The sequence below is a fragment of the Adiantum capillus-veneris genome, chromosome 12, assembly GCF_014529385.1.
Source record: "Adiantum capillus-veneris isolate H3 chromosome 12, ASM1452938v2, whole genome shotgun sequence".
Lineage (NCBI taxonomy): Eukaryota > Viridiplantae > Streptophyta > Polypodiopsida > Polypodiales > Pteridaceae > Adiantum > Adiantum capillus-veneris.
The window spans coordinates 94,819,793-94,838,889 of NC_140942.1; the positions used below are offsets into that span (position 1 = coordinate 94,819,793).

Below are 19,097 nucleotides of genomic sequence, written 5' to 3' on the forward strand. Positions count from 1 at the left end.
GTTTGGACTCTCACTCATTGTTTTTAGAGTTTCGTCACCACTATTTTTAGGGTTTTGTCATCGTTTTTTTGCTGTTTTTAGGGTTTTGAAACTGTTTTTTTACTGTTTTTGAGGGTTTCATCACTATTTTTATTTTTTTATTTTTAGGGTTTCGTCATTGTTTCTTGCTGTTTTTTAGAGTTTCGAAACTGTTTTTTGCTGTTTTTTAGGGTTTTGCCATGTTTTTTGCTGCTCTTTAGGGTTTCAAATATGTGTTTTGCTGTTTTTTAGAGTTTTGAAGCTGATTTTCTCTTTTTTGAAGGATTTCACAAGCGTTTCTTGCTATTTTTTAGAGTTTTTTGCATTTTCTTGGTTGTTTTAGTCTTTCTCTCTCTCTCTCTCTCTCTCTCTCTCTCTCTCTCTCTATCTCCCTTTTGAAGACGTTAATATAACATTTCATTTCATTTCATTTCTCTCTCTCTCTCGTGATCTCCCTCCATTAGGCTACCCATTGACCCCCTTTCCCATGGCCTCTCCAGTGGCTATAGCCCGCCTCCCTCTCAACATGAATTTCTTGATTACCAACAAGCGGATATCAACACTTGAGTTGAAGTGAAGGAGTGGAAGAAAGAGATGGAGGCAACCTTTCTTCAAAAGATGGAGGAATGGGAAGAGGAGAAGAAGAACCTATGCGAAAGGATTTCTCGCGTCGAAGAGAAAGCGGCTTCAGAAGAAGCCACAATCCGAACTCTCCAAGGTGAACTTCTTGCAGCAAAAAGTGGGCGGCTCAAAGAAGGCGAAATTCAGCCATCCATGAAAGTAGAAATACGGGTTATCAAGGAAGATGAGGAGAAGAAGTCATGGACTGTGGTCATCTCTGCAACACAAAAGAAAGTAGAAGAGGCCGAAAAATGGATTGAGGTCACCAAGAAAGGGAAAGGTAAGGAAGCTCCTTGTACACCCACTCTGATTAACATGACCCTCGAGGAGGAAGAGGAACAAAGGAGGAGGATGTGGGCTCTACATGTGAGGGTAATTGGCCTCAAGGACATAATGGAAAAAGAGGTCACAATCCTCACATCCATGATGGGGTGGACAAGCCTTTGCACACTAAGGCATGGCGAGTCGGCAAGAAGAGTACTGGCCCGGGAGAATCTTCAAAAGAGAGAGCTCTCATACTACGCTTCCCCTCCTTGGAAGAGAAGAAGAAATTCCTAAAAAAGAGGCCTACTCTCAAGAAGACAGGTATTCTCCTCGATGATGATCTTACTTTCTCGCAGCTTGCGCATATGAGAGAGGTAATGCCAGAGATTACGGTGGCAAGGAAGAAGGAAAAGACGGCCTTTTATAGAGATGGTCGGGTGGTGATTGAAGAGCGGCACTCTACATGAGGGTGTGAGACCTATGGGACCACATTGAAGATGGCTACTTGGAATTGTAATGGATCTATGAGGTTGTGTTGGTGCCTTTGAGAACAATTTTAGAGAGAGGGACATTGTTTTCTTCTCAGAGACTCATCAGGCCCCTAGACAGCTTATGCCACATGTGGTGGGATACAGATGGGAGACAGCCCACAGGATAGTCACGAGATCTGAGCATGGGACTAGAGGTTCAGGAGGAGTAGTAGTGCTATTTAGGGAGGAGTTACAACCACTATTACATATTGTACGGAGAGATGATCATGCTAGATACATGTGGGTGAGGCTGAGAGCTGACACATGCCGATTTCTATACATTGCCATATGTTACTCCCCCCCCCCCCCCTCCTAGTACGTCATTATATGTTGCACCCAGAGGACAGTCGCCTTTCTCTATACTAGATGATGATATATGGGAGTTTTCTAGGGATGGTGATATCATCCTCCTAGTGGACTTCAATGCCCGAACGGGCAACTCTCAGATAGTCTTCTACGACACTTCAGATGAGATGCTTAGAGAGCTGGATGTGGGTGGCTTGGGGCTCGACAAATGCTCACATGATAGAGAGCAGACGGAGTATGGGAGATACGTCACGGAGATGACGACCACACATGGGTTAGCCATACTTAATGGCTTACATCGATTTCCTGGAGCAGCCGGTTTCACATGCTTTTCACACAGATATGGGGCCAGTACAGTGGACTATGTTATGGCACATCCGAGCTTTATTCCTTGTATTCAGGATTTCATAGTGAAAGCTAGACCAGTGGGCGTAGCAGTGGATCACGCTCTTTTGACTTGTCTGTTTCATTTCAATATAGTATAGCCCAGACATCAGGAGGCAAGTCACATACCCGTTATACATTTACACAGAGATTGACTCGGTTTATACAGAGGAGATCTATAGCCGTCTATGCAAGTCCTGGTCTCTCAGTGGAGGAGTGTACCACTTTATTGATTGAGACACTACATGGTGCAGCATCAGAGGCATATCCACACACTCAGTCGGGGGTCGGAGGCGACATTCTGGGAGCATGCCCCATAATAGTTGGTATGATGAGGAGTGCAGAGAGATGAGAGCCCAGCTCCAGAGAGATCATCACCTACAAACAGTCTCGAATTGCTTCCCGGCACCTTGTGCGACGGAAGAAACGAGCTTATTTGGCCCAGATGGAGCGAGACTTGTATCAACTGTTCTTGAGTAGAGACTCAGGAGAGGCATGGCGATTCTTTCATGAGCGCTCCCCTCCCCGAGTTATTACTTCTCCTGATGTGTGGGCAGTATGCGACATCGTTATATACAGTTCCTGGACAGGAACCCCTTCCAGATCATACAGAGCCATGCCCACCTATGAGCACCTCCTTTACCACTGAGATGGTAAAGAGAGCCATTGATAGGTTGAGGACCGGGAGGGCATATGATCATGATGGTCTAATAGCAGAGCACTTTATACATGCTAGAGATATGCTGGTAGAGGTTCTTGCAGTGTTGTTCAATCGTGCCATGTGTGAGGGGTTACTTGAGACTTGGAGGTTGTCTACTATTGTGCCTATCTTCAAGGCAGGTGATCCTACAGAGCCTGGAAATTACTGTACTATTATGGTTGGGCACACATTGGCACGGTTGTATGCATCCATGCTTGAGCAGCAATTGAGTGATTGGGCAGAGGGTGAGGATGTACGAGCAAAGGGCCAGGCCGGTTTTAGGAGGGGTTTCTCCACTCTTGATCATATTCTGACACTCAGAGCGATCATTTGATATTGTGTTGATCTCTGACTCACCGGAGGGTATGCAACAACAGTTAGATGCATTACACAGTTTTGCAAAGGATAGTGGATTGTCTGTAAACCTTGATAAAACCAAGGTTATGGTGTTTAACACCACACGACAGTGGATCACGAGATCAGCACCGACTTTCACATATTGTCAAGAGATTGTAGAGTATACAGATGCATACACTTACCTTGGGGTCGTCTTCACTATGCCGAGGTTTTCTTTGGGGAGAGTAGCAGAGACTAGATTGATTAGAGCTTATGCGGCCTTGGGAGGCTTGGAGAGAATGTGTTCGTAGGTTCAGTTCCAGGAACCTCAGAAAAAGTTATGGCTCTTTGATACTTTAGTAGCCTCAGCTATGTTGTATGCGGTGCAGATATGGGGATCTTCTGTAGGCCATGATGGTCGGAGACGTATGGAGAGGCCCTTGGTATCTATGATCTCTCGACTGATCAGAGCCAAGGCCTCCGTACCCCACGCTATCATTCGAGCAGAGCTAGCTGCCCCTCCTCTGGAGATTGAGGCGCTTACGAGATCAGTCTCCTTTGTGCACAGCTTGTGGGATACTACTAGAGACAGATATGCTAGATTGGCCCTTGAGTCTTCTAGACAGCTAGCTCTTCAGGGGGACACTTCATGCTGGTAGCACAGATGACATCATGGTTTCAGATGCATGGCTTCACCATGGATAGGCTGCCCCCTTTCCAGTACTCTCTTCATGCACCCTCGATGTCTCTTACACGGGTGGAGCTTACTAGACTCATTCGTCAGGACTTGATCTAGCAGAGGACATGGATAGAGCCGCCACAGGAGTTGGGCACGAAAATGGCTTTCTATAGAGAGCATCTTCTCCACGTCACAGGAGATGGGTTTGTGATTCGACCCAGCTACATGGATACACATATGTCTCATGGTTTGCGGTGTGCTATTGGTCAGATACACACATCCTCACATCAACTGGAGATTGAGACTCGTAGATTCAGAGGAATACCAGCAGACAGCAGGATATGCCGCTTATGCCAGCTAGAGCCAGAGACAGAGCTACATTACATATGTCATTGCACAGTGTACTATGAGATTTGGGGCCGTTTCCACTGCTTATTCAAATAGGGTTTCGGTCCTTTCTCTAGGGTCATGAGTTACGAGGATCAGAGATGTCTTGGGCTATATCTACTTGAATTACACAGATATAGACACTTGACTGGGGAGAGCTAGAGAGAGACAGTCCCAGAGACGGATTGCAGATTTCTTTTCACTAGATATGGGACAGCCACAGGAGCAGCCATCACTGCAGAGCTCGGCCCACACTCATTCGACGGCTACTGGCACTCTCATCGACCGAGCAGTGGAGCTACGGAAATCCAGACGGCCACGATTGAGGAGAGGGGCTACACAGCATCGACGGAGACTACAGCAGAGGATTCGAGCCAAACTCTCTCGACATCCTGAGTGTAGATGAGGATGGATTCTAGTAGTAGTAGTATTTTGTTCTAGTCTTTTTGTACCCAGAGATGCTATTAGATTCACAATTTTGTAACAGATTGGTCTCATAGGTCATTTTGGCCTTTTGAAGACGTTAATATAACATTTCATTTCATTTCATTTCATCTCTCTCTCTCTCTCTCTCTCTCTCTCTCTCTCTCTCTCTCTCTCTTTTGGGGTGGTCTTCACTGGGCCGAGGTTTTCTCTTGGGAGAGCAGCAGAGACCAGACTGACTAGAGTTTATGCGGCGTTGGGAGGCTTGGAAAGGATGTGTCAGGTTCAGTTCGAGGAACCTCGGACAAAGTTATGGCTCTTTGATACTTTAGTAGCCTCATCTATGTTGTATGCGGTGCAGATATGGGGACCTTCTGTAGGCCATGATGGTTGGAGACGTATGGAGAGGCCCTTGGTATCTATGATCTCTCGACTGGTCAGAGCCAAGGCCTCTGTACCCCACGCTATCATTCGAGCAGAGCTAGCTGCCCCTCCTCTGGAGATTGTGGCGCTTACGAGAGCAGTCTCCTTTGTGCACAGCTTGTGGGATACTACTAGAGACAGATATGCTAGACTGGCCCTTGAGTCTTCCAGACAGTTAGCTCTTCAGGGGGACACTTCATGCTGGTATGCACAGATGACATCATGGTTTCAGATGCATGGCTTCACCATGGATAGGCTACCCCCTTTCTAGTACTGTCTTCATGCACCCTCGATGTCTCTTACACGGGTGGAGATTACTAGACTCATTCGTCAGGACTTGATCTAGCAGAGGACATGGATAGAGCCGCCACAGGAGTTGGGCACGAAAATGGCTTTCTATAGAGAGCATCTTCTCCACCTTACAGGAGATGGGTTTGTGATTCGACCTAGCTACATGGATACACATATGTCTCATGGTTTGCGGTGTGCCATTGGTCAAATACGCACATCCTCACATCAACTGGAGATTGAGACTGGTAGATTTAGAGGGATACCAGTATATAACAGGATATGCCGCTTATGCCAGCTAGAGCTAGAGCCAGAGACAAAGCTACATTACATATGTCATTGCACAGTGTACTATGAGATTCGGGGCCGTTTCCACTGCTTATTCAAAGAGGGTTTCGGTCCTTTCTCGAGGGTCATGAGTTATGAGGATCAGAGATGTCTTGGGCTATATCTACTTGAATTACACAGATATAGAGACACTTTACTGGGGAAAGCTAGAGAGAGACAGTTCCAGAGACGAATTAATATTTCTTTTCACTAGATATGGGACAGCAAGAGGAGCAGCCATCATTGAACAACTCGGCCCACACTCATTCGACCACTACCGGCACTCTTATCGATTGAGCACTGGAGTTACGGAGATCCAGACGGCCACGATTGAGGAGAGGGGCTACACAACATCGATGGAGACTACAGTTGAGGATTCGAGCCATACTCTCTCGACATTCAGAGTGCAGATGAGGATGGATTCTAGTAGTAGTAGTATTTTTGTTCTAGTCTTTTTGTACCCAAACATGGTCTCAGATTCACAATTTTGTAACATTTTGGTCTCATTGGTTATTGTGGCCTTTTGAAGACGTTAATGTAACATTTCATTTCATCTCTCTCTCTCTCTCTCTCTCTCTCTCTCTCTCTCTCTCTCTCGCGCGCGCGCGCGAGGAGGCAGAGGCAATGAACCCATTGCTCCATCCCTGTCGCGTGCGATGCTTGTGCACCTTATCGCAGTGCCTATTAATTAATCCACGTCATTCTGAACCTGTCAGGTGCCCAATTTTATCCACGTATCATTTCTGACCCTGTCAGGTGGCTAATCGTCATTTTTGCATGTGCTTTCTGCCAATAGCCTTAGGCTGTTGCTCACTCACGGTGCTGCCGTTTCCGCCCCTGCTCACCCTTCAGCTCTCCCGCTTAGCCCCCACCCTTTCCTTGACCTTAGCCCCCACACCCGCATGCCACCCTCCCTTACCCTTTACAGCCTCCAGTGACCTCCAGTGGGGCTGGAAAATTAGGGGCCGTTCGCCACAAGCTGACCCAGGAAGGGGGCCGCATGCATTCTTGATTGTGCAGGCCGCGAGTCTACCCACAGTGGGGGTTGTGTGCTTTTGATTCTATTGACAGGTGCAGGTGACAACAACATAACACAAAGGGACATCATACGCGACATCATACGCGTAGGATTCAGCGGGAAATTCTGTGTGCGAAATGGTAAGTGAGCCCGATACATCTCTTGAACGACAAAACATGGAAGCAATCTCCCTTGCACAGGACACGGAAGCCGTCAATGTCTCACCTGCTTGCAAGTCGCGAGCAAAGGCAACCTTCGTGCTCACGAACAAGCGGATGGCGCAGATGGAGAGGGAAATGAAGGAGTGGAAAACAGAGATGGAAGGATGGTGGAAGGAGAAGTCCAACCTCCTTCAGATGGTCTTCAATGAAGGCGCACAATGGAAGAAGGAGAAAGAGAGCCTTAACGCAGAAATACAGACACTCAAAGAAGAAGTCTCAGCCCTCAAACAGGAGAACCCAAACGCCAAGATACGGACACTCAAAAAAGAAGTCTCAGCCCTTAAACAAGAGCTTGCTGATAGAGTAAGCAGTGGACTAGAGGAAGGCGGATTTCAGCCCTCGGTAATAGATGAAATCAAGGAAATCAAGGAACAGGTAAGGATGATCACACAGAGGAAGAGAAACTGAGTGTGGCAAAGACATCTTCATGGGCGGAGATCATAGCAAGCACACAGAAAAAGGCGGACGAGGCCGAAAAATGGATTGAGGTCGCCAAGAAAGGGAAAGGTCAAGAAACTCCTTGTACACCGACGCTTATCAACATGACCCTCCAAGAGGAACAAAGAAGGCGGATGTGAGCACTGCATGTGAGAGACCGGTCTCAAGGACATAAACAATGTGGAGAAAGAGGTCACAAGCCTTGCATCCATGATGGGGATGGAGAAGCCTTTGCACACAAAGGCATGGAGGGTAGGTAAGAAAAGTGATGGCACGGGAGAGTCTTCAAAGGGAGAGCTCTCATACTACGCTTCCCCTCGTTGGAAGAGAAGAAAGAATTCTTGAGGAAGAGGCCTACTCTCAAAAAGATAGGTATTTTCCTCGGTGATGACCTGACTCTCTTACAGCTCGCACATATGAGAGATGTAATGCCAGAGATTACAGCGGCAAGGGAGAAGGGAAAGATAGCCTTCTATGGAGATGGATGGGTGGTGATTTTAGAGCGGCGCACTGCATGACGGTGCGAGACGACGTGGGTGCATTTGAGGATAGTTTCGAAGACAAGGATATTGTATTCTTCTCAGAGACTCATCAGGCCCCTGGACAGGTGATGCCACATGTGGTGGGATACAGATGGGAGGCAGCTCACAGGACAAATGCGAGATCTGAGCATGGGAGTAGAGGTTCAGGAGGAGTAGCAGTGCTATTCAAAGAGGAACTACAACCATTACTGCATATTGTACGACGAGATGATCATGCTAGATATATGTGGGTGAGACTGAGAGCTGACACAGGTCGATTCCTATATATTGCCATATGTTACTTTCCTCCTAGTACATCAGTGTATGCTGTATCCAGAGGGCAGTCGCCTTTCTCTATACTAGATGATGACATATAGGAGTTTTCTATGGATGGTGATATCATTCTCTTAGGGGACTTCAATGCCCGAACGGGCAACTCGCAGATAGTCTTCTACGACACTTCAGATCAGATGCTTAGAGAGATAGATTTGGGTGAGTTAGGACTTGACAGATGCTCAGATGACAGAGAGCAGACGGAGTATGGGAGATACCTCATGGAAATGACGACTACACATGGATTAGCCATACTTAATGGCTTACAACGATTTCCTGAAGCAGCCGGTTTCATATGCTTTCCACACAGACATGGGGCCAGTACAGTGGATTATGTTATGACACAACCGAGCTTTGTCCCCTGCATTCAGGATTTCACAATGGGAGCCAGGCCAGTGGGTATAGCAGTAGATCATGCTCTCTTGACACTGTCCGTAAAATTTCAGTATAGTACAACCCAGACATCAGGAGGCAGGTCACACACCCGCTATACATTTACACTAGAGACTGAGTTTGTTTATACAGAGGAGATCTGGGACCGTCTATTGGAAGGCATAGCTGGCACAAATGGTACAGGCCTCTCAGTGGAGGAGTGCACCACTCTACTGACTGAGACACTGCATGGGGCTGCACCAGTGGCATACCCACACACTCAGCCGGGCAAGAGACGACATTCTAAGAGCATGCCCCAGAATAGTTGGTATGATGAGGAGTGCAGAGAGATGAGAGCCCAGCTCCAGAGGGATCTTCTATTAGGAGTCATCACTTATAGACAGTCTCGGATTGCTTTCCGAAGCCTTGTGCGACGGAAGAAGCGAGCTTACCTACCTCAGATGGAGCGAGACTTATATCAGATGTTCTTGAGTAGGGACTCAGGAGAGGCATGGCGACTCTTCCATGAGCACTCCCCTCCCCCAATGATTACTTCACCTGATGTGTGGGGCCAATATGTGTTGGGGCATAAAGCCCAACGTGGTCTCCCAGGTAAGTGGGCGGGCCGCCAGGTATGTACACATGTTCTTTTGTAAAAACCTAATAAGAACTCACTATGCTCTACACATTACAGTAGAGCGAGTTCACCATATCGTCGTGCTCTTCTTCTCGCACTCTCTCTCGCGTCGCACTTCCGCTCGTACTCCTTCAACTGGTATCAGAGCTCAGATCGAGGGTCGGGGCAGCACTGTAGGAGGTTAGAGTCACCAGCTCAGATTGGAGTGAAATTCGACAGGCTAAGACACGGCCCCAAATCTCGTGGGAGCACTCGAAGGGCTTGGTGTGCTCAGAATTTCATTCTGAGGTCATCTCGGTCACCGTTCGGCTTCGACAAAGGTCTGCGCAGGCCATTTTCGACTACGTGGTCTTGGCGGGTGCAGATCCGACTCTACAAATTTGGGGTTTTCGGCCTACGACTGCAGGTGCTGAGGATATCGACACTCCCAGAGTGTTGATTTGTGGCTGTCTACACATCGAAGGACGGCTCACAGTTCTTGGAGGCGTGTCACATACGACACGGGCGCATCTACACATAGTCTGTAGGCGACATCCACTAGTTCATCAGGTAGCTTGTGTTTGCTGCTTGATATTCCAGATTTCATCCTGACATTGCAGGTACTTCCACATGGGATGTATTGTCAGAGATGATGTATGTCTGTCGAGGGTATCTGGCTGTGAGTCACGCAGCAAACAACCGCCGCAGCGGTTACAGCATACAGTGGGAAATTTGTGGATGTATGACTTTGTGGGAAGTCTATGTACTGTCAGATCTACTGCAGCCTTTGTTGAGGGTCGAGTGAGGTTTTATTGAGCTGGGGGATTCTCGAATGTTGAGATCCTTTCGGTGATACAGGTCTTGGAGCGATCCCTCGAGCACCCTTAGATAGGCAGCTAGGATGTATTGACTGTGAGTTAGACAGTTGGGATTGCATCTTTGCTTTACTGCCGTTGAGGCATTGTCGCAGTCTATGCTTACAGGACAGTGATAGGACATTCAGAGACAGTACAGGTGCAGGACAGGTTTACCCGCAGCTTACAGTGTCAGAGAGACAGTGTTTTTGAGCTGTTTTTGGTCTGTTTTTGAGTACACCAGAGCCATTTTACAAAGGAGACTCTACCGAAATTTATGCAGAATCTGAAGCTTTTTTGGTTCATTTGACAGGTTGATATTGGTTCGGAGGTCAGTTTACAGGGGAAACTCTGCCGAATTTTTCCCAGGAATGTAAACCACTGTGAAGCGTAGCTATGGCTGGATCACAGGACACTGCTCTTTACAATATCAAGAAGCTGGATGGAACCAATTTCCCATTGTGGAAGAAGCAGATTTGGCACGTGTTGGTAGAAAAGAAGCAGATAAACCTATAAAGCTCAAAGGGATAAAACCAGAAGATATGGACGAAGATGAATGGACCGAAATGGATGAATTGGCACTTTCTACCATTATGCTGATTTTGGCAGAAAGCGTTTACTTCAATGTAGCAGACGAGATGTCGGCTTATCAAGCATGGTTAAAGCTGAGTGATCTTTATGAGAAGCAAAGTGCAGCTTCACAGGTATACTGGCTTAAGAAGCTTGTTGATTTGAAGATGAAAGAAGGGACACCTATGTCCAATCATCTAAATGAATTCAACACAATCTACAGTCAGTTGTCAGCTCAAGGTGTCAAGTTTGATGAACCTGTTAGAGCTATGTTCCTGTTGATCACATTGCCGGAAAGTTGCGACACTTTTCGCACAGCTTTGAGTAATTCTGTACCTCCAGATGGTTTGAACATAGCAGGTTTAGAAGGAAGTCTGCTTACTGAAGAAACCAATAGAAAGACAATGGACAAAGGCAAAGGAACAGCCTTAGTTGTCAGGGGAAGGACCAAAGAAAAGTACAAAGGTGGAAAGAGGAATCAGTCTCGTAGCAAGTCCCGCTGTGCTAAAGGCAAGAGTGACATAGAATGCTACCATTGTGGCAAGAAGGGTCACATGAAAAGAGACTGCAGAGAATGGAAAGCAGAAAAAGGCAAAGAGAAAGCTGAAGACCATGGTGAGAAGAACAAGTCCTCAGTGAAGATTCAAGAAATAAATGTGACAAACACTGTTGCAGAGGATGACAGTCTAGTGTCAGGAGACATCTACTTCTTGAAGAATACAATGGACTCAGCTCTTCTTACAGCATCTGATGGAAATGCACTGAGTAACTGGATTATAGACTCAAGGGCATCACTTCATGTGTCTCCAAACAAGGAGTGGTTTACCTCTTATGTGACCACTAAAGATCATGTTCGGCTAGGCAATGGGCAGACATGTGAGATCTTAGGTGTTGGAGATGTTCAATTGAAGTTTCAGAATGGCTATTCTTTCACGCTGAAGAATGTGAGATGTTCCCGCAATTACAACGAGCTTGATCAGCACAGGTTTACTTGATGATGCTGGCTACGTCACCACTTTTGGACAGAACATGTGGAAGATATCCAAGGGTTCTATGACAGTAGCACATGGAGTAAAGTCTGGAGGACTTTACATGATTTATGTATCAAATGTCTCTAAAAATGTAATCAATGTAACCGAGTAGCCGAACGTTTCTTTGTGGCATAGCCGGTTAGGACATATGTCCAAGAAGGGAATGGAAATCTTGTCTCGTTCTGGTTATTTGCCTGGCTTTTCATTTAATGATTTTGAATTCTGTGAACATTGTCTGTATGGTAAGCAAACACAGCAGCCACATAAGCATAGAAGCAGTAGAAGAGATACACAGTTGGCACTTGTTCATAGTGATTTGTGTGGACCTATGCCTAACCTATCTCTAGGGGGAGCTTCTTACTTTATGACATTTATAGATGATTACTCGAAGAAAGTATGGGTTTACTTTCTCAAGCACAAGGATGAAGCGTTTAGTGTTTTCAAAACGTTTGTGACACTTGTGGAGAATCAGAGTGGCAAGAAGCTTAAATGCTTACGCACTGACAATGGTGGAGAGTGTTTCAAAGGCCTTTCAGGACTTTTGTGAGTCAAAAGGTATAAAACGTGAACTTACTGCTCCTTACAATCCTCCTCAAAATGGTGTTGCTGAGAGGATGAATAGGACCATACAAGAGAAGGTCAGAAGTATGTTGTCTAATGCACAGCTCCCAAATGGGTTTTGGGCTGAAGCTGTATCAACAACTGTTCATCTTGTAAATAGATCTCCTAGCAAGATTTTGCAGAAGGATTCAGTGCCAGAGATGGTATGGTCAGGCAAGGTGCCCTCATACAAGCATCTCAAAGTCTTTGGCTGTGAGGCATATACTCATGTTCCAAAGGAATTTAGGAATAAACTTGAGCCAAAGAGTAGAAAGTGCATCTTTCTAGGCTATGGTAATTCTGGTGAGATGGGGTACAGACTTTGGGATCTTGAATCCAGAAAGGTTGTCCGCAGCAATGATGTTCACTTTAATGAATCCAAATACCATTCTAAACCAGAGAGGGTTGAGTAGATTAGAAGAGTTTTCTTCCAAGAAGATGGACCTGCACGTGCAAGACAAAATGTCAGGGCTCAAGAGAAGCAAGGACAGGATAGATTGGAACCACAGGTTGTGGCTGAGCCTGAGCCACGTATTGTGCGTAGATCTGGACGTGTCACGCGACCTCCTGATAGGTTTGTTCCATCTATGAACTATGTCATGTTGACTGATTGCAATGAGCCTTCATGTTACAAGGAAGCAGTGCAAATGAAGGACTCCGGGAATTGGCAATTGGCCATGCAGTCAAAGATGACAGCTCTGCATAAAAACCAGACATGGAAGCTAGTTAAATTACCACGGGGCAAAAAGGCTCTATCTTGTAAATGGGTTTACAGGTATAAGATCACCGCTCATGATAGTCAGCCAAAGTACAAAGCAAGGCTTGTTGCCAAGGGCTTTAAGCAAGAACAAGGCATTGACTTTGATCAAGTCTTCTCTCCGGTGGTCAAGATGACTACATTGAGATGCTTTCTTGCATTGGTTGCCATATTAGATTTGGTGTTGCACCAAATGGATGTCAAGACATCGTTCTTGCATGGTGATTTAGATGTGGAAATTTACATGCAGCAGCCAGAAGGGTTTGTTGAGAAAGGCAAGGAAGATTGGGTATGCCAGTTGTTAAAGAGTCTTTATGGCTTAAAACAATCACCGAGGGCATGGTGCCATAAATTCCACAAGTTTATGATTTTTCAAGGCTACAAACGTAGTGAGTTCGATCACTGTCTATATACAAAGAGGACTAAGGATGGCAGTTGGCTGATCCTTATTTTGTATGTGGATGACATGTTGATTGCTGGCAAGCACTTGGAAGAAATTTCAGCTTTGAAGTCAAAGATGGCAAAATTGTTTGACATGAAAGACATGGGTGAGGCAAGTCATATACTTGGTATGCGCATTGAGAGAGACAGATCAAGGAAGTTGATTTGGTTATCTCAAACAGAGTATATTGACAAGGTTTTGCAACGTTTCAATATGGAGAAGGGAAAGGCACTGAGTGTTCCATTGCCACCATATGTGAAACTTAGCAAACAAGATTGTCCTGTGTCTGAGGAAGAACAGGCTGAAATGGATAAGATTCCATATGCGTTTGCAGTGGGTAGTTTGATGTACGCAATGATTGCTACTCGCCCAGACATTGCATTTGCAGTGGGAGTAGTAAGTCGATACTTGTCAAACCAGGCAAGAAACATTGGGAGGCAGTGAAAAGAATATTGAGATACCTGAAAGCTACAAAGAGTATGCGTATATGCTATGGGAGTCAGGAGCTAAGTGTAAAGGGTTTTCCAGACTCAGATTATGCAGGTGACTTAGACAACCGAAGGTCTACGTCAGGGTATGTCTTTACATTGGCTGGTGGAGCAGTATCATGGCATTTTAGATTACAAGATTGTGTTACTCAGTCTACTACAGAGGCTGAATATGTTGCAGCATCAGAGGCATGCAAAGAATCAATTTGGCTTAATCGACTAGTAACAGATTTGGGAATCAAAGAAGAGATGCCTGTGTTATATTGTGATAGTCAAAGTGCTATACAATTGGCTCGCAATCCAGTTTATCACTCAAAGACAAAGCATGTGGATGTGAAGTATCATTTCATCAGGGAAATGCTCGAGGATAAGAAACTTCAGCTTGTCAAAGTTCACACCACAGAAAATCCTGCTGATCTACTTACAAAAGGACTTCCCTTAGAGAGCTTTGCGCATTTTCGCAAGCAGTTAGGTGTAGGGTAGTACATCACTTCTCTACATCTCTTGTATATTAGCTTGTATAGTAGCTTCTCTCACACTTAAAGTACCACATTGGACTTTAAGTGGGAGGTTGTTGGGGTATCAAGCCCAATGTGGTCGCCCAGGTAAGTGGGCGGGCCGCCAGGTATGTACACATGTTCTTTTGTAAAAACCTAATAAGAACTCACTATGCTCTACACATTACAGTAGAGCGAGTTCACCATATCGTCGTGCTCTTCTTCTCGCACTCTCTCTCGCGTCGCACTTCCGCTCGTACTCCTTCAATATGCGACATCATTATATACGGTCCTTGCACATGGGCGACGGATCTATTGTAGCTTTGTAGATTTTCGCAAAGCATTTGACATGGTACCAAGAGCTCGATTGATGCACATACTAAAGGAGATGGGGGTGCCCATAGAGTGGATTTGGGGGATTCTGGCTTTGTACAGATCCGTGATGGGACATGTACGCACTCCGGAAGGGGTATTTGATTTAGTTCACTATGATATTGGAGTGAAACAGGGCTGCCCACTATCTTCTACTCTATTTGGTATGTATGTTGATGAGGTGTATGATTACATTGACAGAGAGGGTGACAGAGGTGCCCAACTAGCGGGGACGTGGATCCCATTGTTGCTATATGCTGATGATATTGTGCTGATATCTGACTCACCAGAAGGTATGCAACGACATTTGGATGCACTACGCAGTTTTGTAGAGGATAGTGTATTGTGTGTAAACCTAGGTAAAACCAAGGTTATGATGTTTAACACCACACCGCAATGGGTCAGGAGATCAGTACCTACTTTCAAATATGGTCAGGAGACTGTGGAGTATACAGATGCATACACTTACCTGGGGGTAGTCTTTACTGGGCCGAGATTTTCTTTGAGAAGAGCAGCAGAGACTAGACTAACTAGAGCTGGTGCGGCTCTTCGAGAAATGGAGAGGATGTGTTCGCATGTTCAGTTCCAATAACCTAGGACAAAGTTATGGCTCTTTGATACTTCGGTTGCCTCTACTATGTTATATGGGGTGTAGGTTTGGGGACCTTCTGTAGGCCAGGATGGTTGGAGGCGTATGGAGAAGCCCGTGGTATCTATGATCTCTCGGCTGATTAGAGCCAAGGCTTCCATACCGCATGATATCATTCGAGCAGAATTAGGTGCCCCCCCTATGGAGATTGAGGCGCTTACCAGATTAGTCTCCTTTGTACACAGTCTGTGGGATACTACCAGAGACAGATATGCCAGAGTGGCCCTACAGTCCTCCAGACAATTAGCTCTTAATGGGGATACATCATGCTGGTATGCATAGATGGCATCATGGTTTCAGACACATGGTTTCACCATGGATAGGTTGCCTCCTTTTCAATACTCTACATGCACCCTTGAGGTCTTTGACGCGGGTAGAGATTAATAGACTCATTCGTCATGATCTGATCCAGCTGAACAGGAGGAGGACATGGATAGAGCCGATACAGGAGTTAGGCACAAAGATGGCTTTCTATAGAGAGCATCTTCTCCACCTCACGGGGGATGGGTTTGTGATACGACCTAGCTATATAGACACGCATCTTTCTCATGGTTTGCATTGTGCCATTGGCCAGATACGCACGTCCTCACATCAGCTCGAGATTGAGACTCGCAGATTCAGAGGGACATGAACAAATAGCAGGGTATGCCGCTTATGCCATCTAGAGCCAGAGACAGAGGTACATTACATATGTCATTGCACAGTGTACTATGAGATACGAGGCCGTTTTCATTGTCTATTCAGAGAAGGTTTTGGGCCTCTATCTAGGGTCATGAGTTATGAGGATCAGAGATGTCTTTGGCTATATCTACTTGAGTTACACAGGCATAGAGAAACTTTACTGAGGAGAGCTACAGAGAGACAACCCGAGAGACAGATCACAGATTTCTTTACACTAGATATTGTACATCCAGAAGAACAGACAGAGGAGCAGCAAACAGTGGAGAGGTTTGCCCGCACTACTAGCATTCTCATAGACCGAGCATTGGAGCCAGGGAGATCTAGACGACCCCGATGGAGAAGAGGAGCTCCACAGTTTCGAAGGAGGCTACAACAAAGGATTCGAGCCATACTTTTTCGTCGTCCAGAGTGCAGATGAAGATGGATCTCTACTTCCCTCCCATATTGTCTACACATTGTACTGCTTAGTTCACACATTTCACGCCTTTCACCTTTCACACCTATCAGCTTAGTTTAGGATTCCGCAGTATTTATATTTTGTTATCCTAGTTTGTTAATCTGACTTTGTATCAGATACACCGCATTGTAACTTTCTGGTCTCATAGGTCACTTTGGCCTATTGAAGACGTTAATATAACATTTCATTTCATTTCATTTCTCTCTCTCTCTCTCTCTCTCTCTCTCTCTCTCTCTCTCTCTCTCTCTCTCTCTCTCTCTCTCTCTCTCTCTCTCTCGATGTTCTACTTCTTGCAACCTCAGTGATCGCTCTTCCCCACGAGTGCCTTGTTCATGTATGCGGCATTGTAGATGTTCTAGATCGGAGTTGAGGTGTTCACGTGATTGAAAGCTAGTTCTTGTCTTCATTGCATCTTTTGCTGCCCATTCTGACAGTATTGCGCTTGGTCATGTGTAGCACATAAGAGAGTCCTCTAGCATTCCCTTATAGCTGAGTCCCCCTTTGATTAAGGTTATCAAGGATTACATTATAAAATATGTGGTCACACATAAAACTTGAAAGGATAAGTCAAGAGGTGTACTTTCCAATAGTATTAAAAAAGTGATCAGGGACGTTCAACAAAAAGAAGGGAAGGATTTTCGATTGGTTTATACTTTTGGATGCTTTTAATACAAAGAAATTCCATTTTAGTTGTAGCATTAATTTCATTAGAGTCATGGCTGACCACTATTTTACATAATCAAATAGAGCGCGCAAAGATTTTACATAACAAGTTCGGGTCTTAGCTGTATTGTTAGAGGACCACTATTTTAATAATCAAATAGAACTCGCAAAGATTCTACATAACAAGTTCGGCTCTTAGCTGTATTGTTAGAGGACTCCTCAGAGAGAGGATTCTCGAGGTAACACTCCTTCCCTTCTTGAAACTCTTCTTGAAGGCAGGAAAGCTTTGCAGAGATCACTTTTACGCACATGAGTTTGTCAGCACCTTTTCTTCATGCGAGAGATGGCAACCCTAGATGAGTGCTTGCTCCTCTCCATCTTCTTCTGCACCTTATGTCTCCATACTCCAGAAAGGCAGACCTGCTCCTTTCGTACAGAGGTAGATAGAGATGTTCTGATAGTTAGATAAAAAGATTAGATCAGGAAGTTGGAAAGTCAGGTTGGAGATCTTAAGGCTGTGGTAAGGGCTCTCAAGCAGGAGCTTAATGATGCAGTCCACAATCCTCCCCTGATACATTTAGCTACCACTGTCGTTACTAGCGCTGGTTTAGTACTTTCAGGTGCTGTTGCTGAGCATGTGGTTTCCATGCTTGCAGCCTACGTCTATGGAGGGTGCGCAAGATACTATCGATTCTACTCCCTCAGCTTCTATGTGCTAAGGCACGGGGACTTTTATCAGCTGCTACCAGTTGTCATCGTCAGTGCAGAGATGGTGGGTAGCTAGGGTCGTACACCTTAGGTTCTAGGGTTAGATGGGCTTACACAACGGACTCTATACATCAGACATTGGCCTCCTCGCAGTTTGCTCCCGACCCTTAGCAGCCTATGGCATATGCCTGTCATTTTGGCCACTTTCAGGTTATATGTTTCCAGCTTCCGAAGCTCCACATCCATCGGCAGAGACACGGAGCTGTAGTTCCATTTCAGATGTATCCTCTGTCTGCTGCCTTTGGTGTGTATCTGGCACCATATCCATGGACTCTGCATCGCTACCCACCCTTTTACTCACTCCAGCCTCCTTCCCTTAGTCAACATCAGTAGTTGAATGTCGGGAGTCATTTCATTGTATCTACCAGGTTTCATCTTTGGGAGCATCACAGTTTTTTGGGTGTAGTTGTTTTGATTCGATGACTACAGCTAGGCTACAATGTCACATGTACTGGACAAACAGTTACAGTTAGTCTGGGGTTCACACTTGGGCGGACACTTGACTGATGGACTAGGGTTGTCGATGGTCTAGTAGACGAGAGGCGCTTGGCGAGAGACAGAGGGCTGGTAGCTGAGTGGACGCTGTGGCGGGTCCCCCACTTCCCACTACAGTCCAGAAATGCGTAGCTTTTTTTAAGAGATTTCCTAGTAGTCCAGTTAAGTTCTTCTTCTATATCTGCAAATCAAGCGAATATGTCAACATTAGAAAGTCGAATCGTGAAGTTAACAAGTCATCAGATTTAAACCGCTTATTGAATATTACTTGTAACCTTGAAAGAAAAAGACAGGATAACTTAATCATGCTGCAAGAAAGAGACAGAATATCCATCACCATGTCATAGGAAAGAGACAAGATAACTTGATCAATTATATAATTTACATTTGCAATTAGAGAGAAGACAACAATCAAATCATCACTTTAGTCATCAGCTGGTTGTAGACCAGAAATCATTACAATGTCATAGCCCACTCTATGGGCACCGTTTAGACAGAGAGAAAGATCAAAAGCATTGGGTCGGATTGAGGGATTGTTTCGCTTGCCACTCTCAAGGTAAGTACATTG

The 19,097-nt window shown here is 45.5% G+C and overlaps 1 protein-coding gene across 5 annotated transcripts in view; it reads left to right on the plus strand.

Annotated features, from left to right (window-relative positions):
* LOC147446162 (putative triglyceride lipase) overlaps nt 1–19,097 on the plus strand; it is a 172,384-nt gene that overhangs the window by 126,573 nt on the left and 26,714 nt on the right. The gene's annotated exons all lie outside the window — the stretch shown is intronic.